Here is a 9,260-nt window from a genome sequence, read left to right on the forward strand (position 1 = left end):
CGTGACCACAGATCAAGAAGACTTTTGAACGAAACCACATTGATTGACCGCATTGGTTGCATTTGGCCCAAGTGTTTACCTCAGTGTCAGTTTTCTAAGAAACAAAATATGACCAAAACCTAACAATGAATGTTGCCTAATTGGTAGTGTTCTCAAGGTCTGTTGAGATTCAAAGATAACAATTACAGCTAGAGAGTGATCAGAACCCAGGACTCAATTTAGGGTAAGTTGCAGGTGACAGGAAAAACTCTTTTATTTCCTGATGTTTTGAATGGGCTTTGGAAAACAATTTGGAAAAACAATGAACCCCTTAGAGTAAATTTACATTGACGTCTAATCGTTTTCATCATAAATTTGCCATTTGCAGAATATGATAAATATCGAAGGTTTAATTCTTAAACTGTCCCATCACTCTCTCGAATAAACCCAACGGAATCTAAATGCCATAACGATTTAATATTCATGTCATTCATTTAAAAAATATAGATCATCTTTAACAGCTGGACAGTTCACATTGCTTATTTCCCCTCAAACTCCTCTCTTTTCCACTTTCTCCATAGAGGTTTACCGTAATGTATTTCTTTATGCTTGAAAGTTTTTATTGCTTACTCTTTCATGATACTTTGTAACAAAAGTGTGTATATAAACTTAACTTTCTGTAACTAGAAAATTGATTTTAATAAGTGATAAAATTGGTAAAAAGTGATAAAAATTTATTTCCTATTGAATTTGTATGATAATTATTCTTAGGCCAAAATGTATTTAAAATAAAAATATATTACAAACTTTGATAAATAATAAAGTACAGCTTTATTGAAAACATTGCTAAACACTGGATATGCATCAACTGTGGTATATTCATACAGTGAAATCTTACTCAGTGATAGAGAGGAACAAACAACTTATACATGAAACGACATAGCTGAACCTTGAAAACATTATTCTGGTTAAAAGAATCCAGACACAAAAAAGCATATATTGTAGGATTCTCATTTACATGAAGTTCTAAAACAAGCAAGACTAAGATATGGTGGAGAACATCAGAACTGTGGTTGCCTCTGGGTGAATTTGGGGCAGGGAATGACTAGGAAATGATATCAGAGAACTTTCTAGGTGATGGTGATGCTCTGTATCTTGATAGGGCTTCGCATTTACATTTGTTAAAATCTAGAGTGGTCCACTTAAGATTTGAGCATTTCACCATATATTGATTTTACTTCAAAAGGAAAAGAAATAACTGTTCTCAAATATTGAATTCTAACTAATAGTACATATGCTTATGTATTTCAAATGGAAGTATTTCAAATATACTGATGCCTGCAATTAACTTTGAAACTTATCTGCAGTGATGGAAAGAGGGAAGGGCAAATGGATAGATATGTGATATAGCCAACTCAGGAAAATAACTCTAGAATCTAGACAGTGTATATAAGAACATGTACTGCAAAACTTTAACTTTTCTGTATGCTTGAAATTTTTTATAAGAAAATATTGCAAAACATGTATTGAAAATGCATCCCTTATTAAGGGGGGTTGGAATATCTTCAACCAAATCATTATCAAGGGAATATTAATTCTTACTAGAATTAATACTAAAGTTTAGCATCAATTTTATGTGTATTTTCCTCTTTTTAAAATGTTAGCGCTGAGAAAACATTTAAGTGGATAGGACAAAATAGAGGTGTGTAGAGAGAAAGACATCCAGGTGAGAGATAAAGGAGATCTGACCAGTATTGGTAATATGGAAAGGAAGGCACTGTTATAGAGACACTGTAGAAGCAGAAACAATTGGAGTCACCATAGACAAGATGATCCAGCCTGAAGACCAAGTGCCTGTTTAGTGAGAGAAGACGAAAGTGTTTCAGAGCTTTCTGACCTCCAGAACAGGAAACCTGATGGTCCCATAAGCAAAGATAGAGATCACATTCTAGAGCAGAGTAAGGTCATTCCTGGATATTTTCATCTTAAGACACCAAAGGGATGTCCAGAGGGAAATTCTGAGTCAGAATAACAAAGCTGTCTTTTGAATATCACTCATGGGCCTGGGAGTTAAGTACTTTGAAAGAGCAGTTTTTGAAAGCAGATTAAGTTACTGAGAAAAAATGTGGAGATTCTAGGATTCTACATACTTTGGCGCTGACTGAGAAAGTGTAGGCTTTGAGAGGGGAGGAGATTCAGGGGCATAAAGTCTCATTGAAGTCAGGAGAAGGGAGAGTTTACAAAATGATAGTGTGGTCAGATAATGTTAAATGTTGCAAAGGTTAAGTATGATTAGGACTGATATGGGCCTATTGTGTATCGCAGATACAGCAGTTATTCTCAACTAGAACAGTTTCGCCCCCCACCACTGGGAAGATGATGCTTCTGGTATCTAGTGGGTAGGGGAGGGAGATCCTGCTAAACATCTTACAATGCACAGGACAGCCCTTCCGACAACAAAGAATTATTCTGCCCAATATGTGAATAGTGCAGAGACTAAAAACCCTGCTGATGCAGCAACCACAGATCCTGGATTTCCTGGGATAAAACTATTTTCACACATTCCCATCACAGCATATGTCTCAAAAAGGGGCTTAGATGTCCCAAATAGGTGCCAATGTTGCGGCATCCCAAGGGTGATAGAATCTGCTTTCTCCCGTATTTTAGACCCTATTTCTCGTTGGTTGGCCTCTTCTCTCATTTTAAAAATCTAAGACTGATACTACTGAATGATTCTTAATTTTTCATGATTTCCAGTGAACTGCACCCCATTCTGATTTCTATATTCGCACAAAAACTCTCACATATCTACACATGCACACACACACACACATTCATGCACACACATACACACATTATTTTACATGTATTCCCTATCTTCTTCAACTTCTACCTTCTCTTGACTTTCCACCTAGAGATCTGGTTGAAATGACCTAGAATTGCCTCCTCATAATATTCTATCTGTTATCGCTTACTTGATCCTTAGCTAATACCAACTAGCTCATCACAGCTTCACCATACTCTGCACTCAGAAAGCCCTTAGCACCTGACATACTCTAAGGTCTGAAAATTATATGCTGGTCTTGACCCCTTAATTAGAATTAGAGTTGATAGTTTTCTGGAAGACAAACAAGCTTTGTTCCTTCTCACCTAGCATTTTTATCTTCTCTCCATAGAATTTTTCCAATGAATTCTTAAGTTGGTTTAACTCTACTTTACCAAATTCCATATTCTTTATAGTGCTGTTTTTTTTTTTTCTCTTCCTTACCCCTAACTGCTTTGGATATGAGAGACCAAAGGGTCAAATAGCACTCAAAAAGTAAAGTAGATACATTAATATTTCTTTGCTCTTATTAAACTCCCTAGCATCTCTTCCTTTCCCTCCTTCCTCCACCTTGGCTGGAAGGGCATCCCTGCGTTTTGGCTGCCAAAGCTTTCACTTCTTCTGGGGCTCTAATTCGGAGTTACTTTCATTCTGTTTTCCAGCATTAGATCTGTCTGCTGGGAGGGAGATAAAGGAAGCAATGGGCCGAAGGCAGCAGTTGCATCCTCCTCTAGCCAATGTGTCACATATTGACACTTTGGGCCTCTTCTGACTTGAGAGTCAGAAGAACCAAAAGTTATTGCTGAACTTTATACAATCACATTGAGCGCTGGCGAAAAGTCCAGGCAGTTTCTTGGGGGATTTTCTATATTATAGTTTAACCAAACTTGTTTCTCTTCTTTTGAAAAATGTCATAGAAAATAAAACAAGAAAAAAGATTTCCCCCCCAACTTTTGTTTGATACTTCAATCTGTTTGTTACTTTTAAGTTCCCTATTCCTCTTGTTAATATTTTAATGAATTTATGCTAACCAAATCAGTAAAGATTTGATTTTTAATGATGGATATTTTATTACTAGCCTCCTAATGGTCAGCTTTTAACTTTCAATCTAATGGTTTATTTATTTAGACATTGGCTATTTTGACCATGTGTATATATTGTTTGTGACTGCTTTCTCCAAGGCTCGATTCTTTTAAAATGTTGAAGCACAAAGAAAGACATATAATCAAGGGATGAATTGGTAACAGGCACAATGGGCATCAGCCACAAGATATGAATTCAAAGATCAGATAGCAAGAAAGAGAAAGTAGACTGAAAAAGAAGTGACTAGAGCCTCAGGAACCTGTAGGACAATAACTAATGATCTAACATTTGTGTCATTGGAGTACCCACGCTCCACTGGTGAGAGAGCAGGGCACCAATGGGAGCTGGAGGGTAAATTCTGCTCCTCCCGGAAGACTTAAGGAGGTGCAGTAGCTTATACCACCTGCCGGAACACATTTCAAGCTTTCAACTGTGCTTTTTATGAAGTTGTAACTAGCTCCGTATGTTCCCCTTTGTAACCACTCTCCTTCCTTCCCTGCTTCATCCCCATTGCCTTATCCACTGCTTCCAGGAGCTTGGGCTCCCCATGAACACGATAGCACAGATTTGATTCTATTTTCTAGCAAACCTATATCTTTTTACCCTTCTGGAATCTTATTATTTAATGTTTTTTTCCCTCCTACTTTTGTCTTTTGAGGTTTTTCCTCTCATGCTTTCTTTATCTGTTGCTTTATATATCTGTTCTATCTTGTAAGCTTTTTTTTCTATTTGTTTTCCATGCCACCAAGTTAGGTCCTAACGGTAACTACTTTATCTGTTAACACTTTAGTTAAAAGTGTTTTTAGTTCCAGAAAGTATGTGTGTGCTGTCGTTAAATCTTCTTATGCATTCTTTTTATATTTTAATTCGAATATTTGTCAGTCTCCTCCAACAATTTTATTTCCCTAAAACCTAACTATTACAAGTATTTTAACAGTAATTTCTCTTTGGCTACTGTGTCTCCTTCAGGTACTTGTGCAAGTTTTCCTTTGCTGCTGTAACAAATTACCACAAACTTAGTGGTTAAAATGACACAAATTTATTATCTTATAGTCCTGGAGATCAGATGTCCTAAAATCAAGATGCCAGCAGAACTTCTGGATGTTCTGGAGAAGAATTCATTCCCATATTTCTTCAGCTTATAGGGGCTGCCTGTATCCCTTGACTCGTGGCCCCAATCTGCCATTTTCGATGAACTCACTCTAACCCCTGCTTCTCTGGTTCTGTCCCTCCTGCCTCCCTCTTACAAGGATCTCTTATAAGGACCATCTGTATAATCTAGGGTAATCTCCCATCTCAAGATGCATAACTTAATTATATCACCAAGTCCATTTGGCTATATAAGGTAACATATTCCTAGGTTCCAGGGATTAGGATGTGAACAACATTGGAGGAGTATTATTCTGCCTACCGTATTACTTAAACGGAAGCCATTTTTGAATAATAAAATCAAGAGAGGGCCTGTGAGCCTGTTGTGTGGCAGTTGGATGTCATCAGTTCTCTGTTTTGACACTTCGAGAAAGGTTCCCTGACCCCTCATATTCTCAGTAAATGGGCTTGTATATTCTCAGCCTCAGCAATAAAGATATGTTTACCTACCTCACTCTTTCTTTAGCTTCTGGGAATCCAGGAAGACCAGTAGGTTCTTCCTGAGACACAACAAAAGACCGGAATTACCCCCTTCTTCTTGGGGGGTCTGCGATGGTTAAATGTGTCAACTTGGCTAGGTCACGGTTTCCAGATATTTGATTAAACACCAATCTAGGTTTTGCTTTGAAGGTATTTTTTTTTTAGGTGGGATTAGCATTTAAATCAGTAAATTTTGAATAAAGCAAATTATACTTCATAATATGGGTGGGCCTCATCTAATTAGTTGAAGGTCTTAAGAGAAAAAGACTGAGATCCCCGAGGAAGAGGGAATCCTGCCTCCAGACTACCCTCACACTAATACTCTCTTGGGGTCTCCAGATTTCTGGCCTGCCCTCCAGATATCGGACTTACCAGCCACCTCCCACTCTAACTCCATGACATTAGCCAATTTCTTAAAATCAATCCTCTGCCTCTCTGTCCCTCTCTGTCTTTCTGTCTCTGTCTCTCTCTGTGTCTGTCTCTCTCTATCTCTCTTTCTCTCTACACACGCTCATGCGCGCGTGCGTGTGCACGCACGCACGCACACACACACACATTTTATTGGTTCCATTTCTCTGAAGAACCCTAACTAATAAAGGTCCATAGATCTCCACAGGTCAAACCTTCTCCCAAAAAGTCTTCTCTGATCTTTTGCCAATATTTGGCCACTGGTCCCATAGCACCTCTCTGATCCAGTTGAAGAAAGATTCTAGGCCAACTCTCTCTAAGAGAATGGTGACAGAGACCAAGGCCCTCCTTTTACCCTCCAGGTGCCCCTGGAGTTGATTGGAGCTGGGAGGGGAGCAGATCACGGGGTCATTTAAGACAACTCTTTTCCAAAATTTTTATCGGGATCCTTTTTGAACCTGATTTATAATCCAGAGTTTTGCTAGCTTTCCAGAATTTTATCATTCTCTAATTTGATAACTGTGCATCTTATCTCTTTTTTAAGACATCGATAAAAGCATAAAATAGATGAAAGCCAGAGGTACATCCCAGAAACTATCTCTTCAGAATCTTTTTTTTTCCATTTAATTCTTAATTTTCCTCAGGCCCTATTTTTAAAAGTTAAATTTACTTTTATTCTCATTCTTCTTTGGGGAAGTTGGTGGCCTTTTCATCATGGGTCTCAATTTTAAAGAGAGTAGTATATCCTTTCTTTTACATCTTAGAAATCAAAGTTTTCCTTTTTGCAGATTACTTGAAGTGTGGCCTGCCAGATCTCTTGCCTCTGTACCTTCCCCTGTCTCCTAATAGACTAATGTACCCCCACCCCATCCCCATAAGCTCAGTGAACAACTTTAATCTTTTACCCTCATCTTTACGGCCAAAAGCATCCTTAAGCTGCAGGGAATTTCAAAAGCCTGGTTCAATAGATCAAGTAAGTCTTGACCAAGTTCGTCATGCTGGTGGATCTTGTTTGTTTGTTTGTTTGTTTGTTTTTAATCTTGGTGTTCATTCTAGTGGTTGAGCACCTCCCCACCCCCTGGTACTCAGTTCCAGTGTCTCTCAACTTTTGAAGTTATTTTTGCAGCCTGACAAGTGACTATCGATTTAGCTAGTCCTGTGGCTGTTAGACAGTACTGCTCTCTGCTTGGACTATCATGTATCACCCCCTTCCTGCTGCCACACTTCAGCGGTCTGCAAACACCCACATACTACTTTCTTTCAGGACTTCTGCCCAGTCCATTGCCAGCCATGATCCTCTCAATAGGTGATGCATTGCCTACATGTGTGTTTTCCCTCCAAGCATCTGTCTTTGCCCCATGAGCATGCCTAGCTAGACTCCAGGTGCAGACCCCTCCTGGGCTCTCCTGTCCTGTCCACTCTATCCCTAAGCTTCTGGTCTGATAGGAAGAATGTGGAATTCAGAGACATCCTAGCAAGGCAGCTCCTTGGAGGTGGGGACTTCATTTTGCATGTGCTCAAGTATATTGAACTCTTAGTTGTTATGAAAAAAAATCTGATTTTGCTCAACCATATTAAATTCTTACTAATTATGGAGCGGAGGGGTAGAATCTGATTCTGACGTTCTTATCTTACCTCTAAAACTATATAATTTCATCAAGCTCTCCTTCACAAATGGCTTTTATATAGCTCAGTAACCATAAGGTTTTATTCTCTTATAAAAATATGTCAGAAAGATTTGAGAGTCTAAAACTGTGAGGAAAGCCCCGTGTTCGTCTGAGCACAGGAGGAGAGTGATCAAGAACATTTTCTTCCAGCTCTCCTCAGACAGCAGCCGTAGAGTGTTCAGCACGTTCTTTTTACAGTTTTTGTGACTCATTTCCTCATTTGTAACACAGAAATAGTACTGCAATGCCAACCAAGCATAAAAGAGTGTTATAAGAACGCTGGTCATAGAATAATGGAAACTTTATTTCATATATAGTTTTGACCTCATGTATTTATAATACAATACATTCGGGTTTGAATATCTTATATTATTTTTGGCCCTGCTTGTTGTGACTAGAAGCTGTGAACTATATAGACCATGATGGAAAATCACTCCCTGCATAGCACCTTGGACTGCAGTGTCCATAAAAGGCAATGTGCTGGCCTCAGAAATTGAATGATTTCATAACTAACCTGTGATCCTAGCCACCCGCCCGCTCACATCTGAAAGCACATTGGCACAGAGGGAGAAAAGTCTGTTTTTCTCACATTTTCATCTCACAGCTCTTTTCCCAGTTCTCTTAGTTGGAAAGAACATTTATTTCTACACAGGCAGATTATTGTTCCTGGGAGAATCCTTCATGGTTGTATTGTGTAGCCTCTCTCCCAATGCAGGAGCCCCATCAACAAAATTGACAGATGACTTGCCAAGGATTATCTATTTATTGAGTGCCTACTGTGTGTTTCAACATTGTGCCAGGCTTCAAACATTGGCAGACCCTGAGATAAAGACTCAAGTGCAAGTAGTTTATTTGAGAGAGGGTACCAGGAGACCCTGGAGATAATTGAGATGAGACAGGGAAGGGGTGGAAGGACAATAAAGGGTTCATTACCAAATAAGTTACTGCTGTGGTCTAAGAGAGCTCAGTCACAGTAAGGAACTCTGAAAACCATGCCAGAATTAACCCAACCAAGGGGTGGGGGTGGGGAGGGGGGCTAGGGGTATTTATCCACCAATTCTCCATTGGTTCAGAGTGCTTTCAGGGGAATTAACTGTCCAGCATTTCTGGTTTTCCCTTGCATGGGCACAGTGTATTCCCAATGCCAGGAAAAACCTTCAAGTGGAGATTTTCATGGGTCAGCTATAAATAACCTTAGATTTTGGAAGTGAATCCAAAGAGAGTTGGGGTGGGGGCCACTGATAGCATCTGCCACAGTAGGAAGGCAAAGAATTAAGATTTGCTCCCTCTTTGGACTGAAGGAGAGAACAGGACATTTATTTCTTGAACCCAGTAGTGTCCAAGGTGGAGAGGTGTATAAGCGAACAGGGGAAAAGTACTGCAGCAATGGAGGCAACAAATCTGAGGAAATGTGTAAAACCTGAGTCAAACCAGCATGAAGATGAGCAGTGAGAAGAACAACATCAAGCCATGACTAGTCACCAGTAGCCCAAATGATGAGATTGTCAGGAATGATATGGAAATACTAGCCTTCCTGCAGCCATCTGGCTGAAGTATATGGATGTTCCCTTGGAGAGAAAACTTAACAAAAGCATCAATACTTAGGCAAAGGGGTTGGAGGGAAGCAGACGAGCTGGGCAAGGCTTCCAGCTTCTCCTCCTCCTCTGGGG

Source organism: Rousettus aegyptiacus, unplaced genomic scaffold (genome assembly GCF_014176215.1).
Source record: "Rousettus aegyptiacus isolate mRouAeg1 unplaced genomic scaffold, mRouAeg1.p scaffold_m13_p_11, whole genome shotgun sequence".
In the NCBI taxonomy this organism is placed as follows: Eukaryota; Metazoa; Chordata; class Mammalia; order Chiroptera; family Pteropodidae; genus Rousettus; species Rousettus aegyptiacus.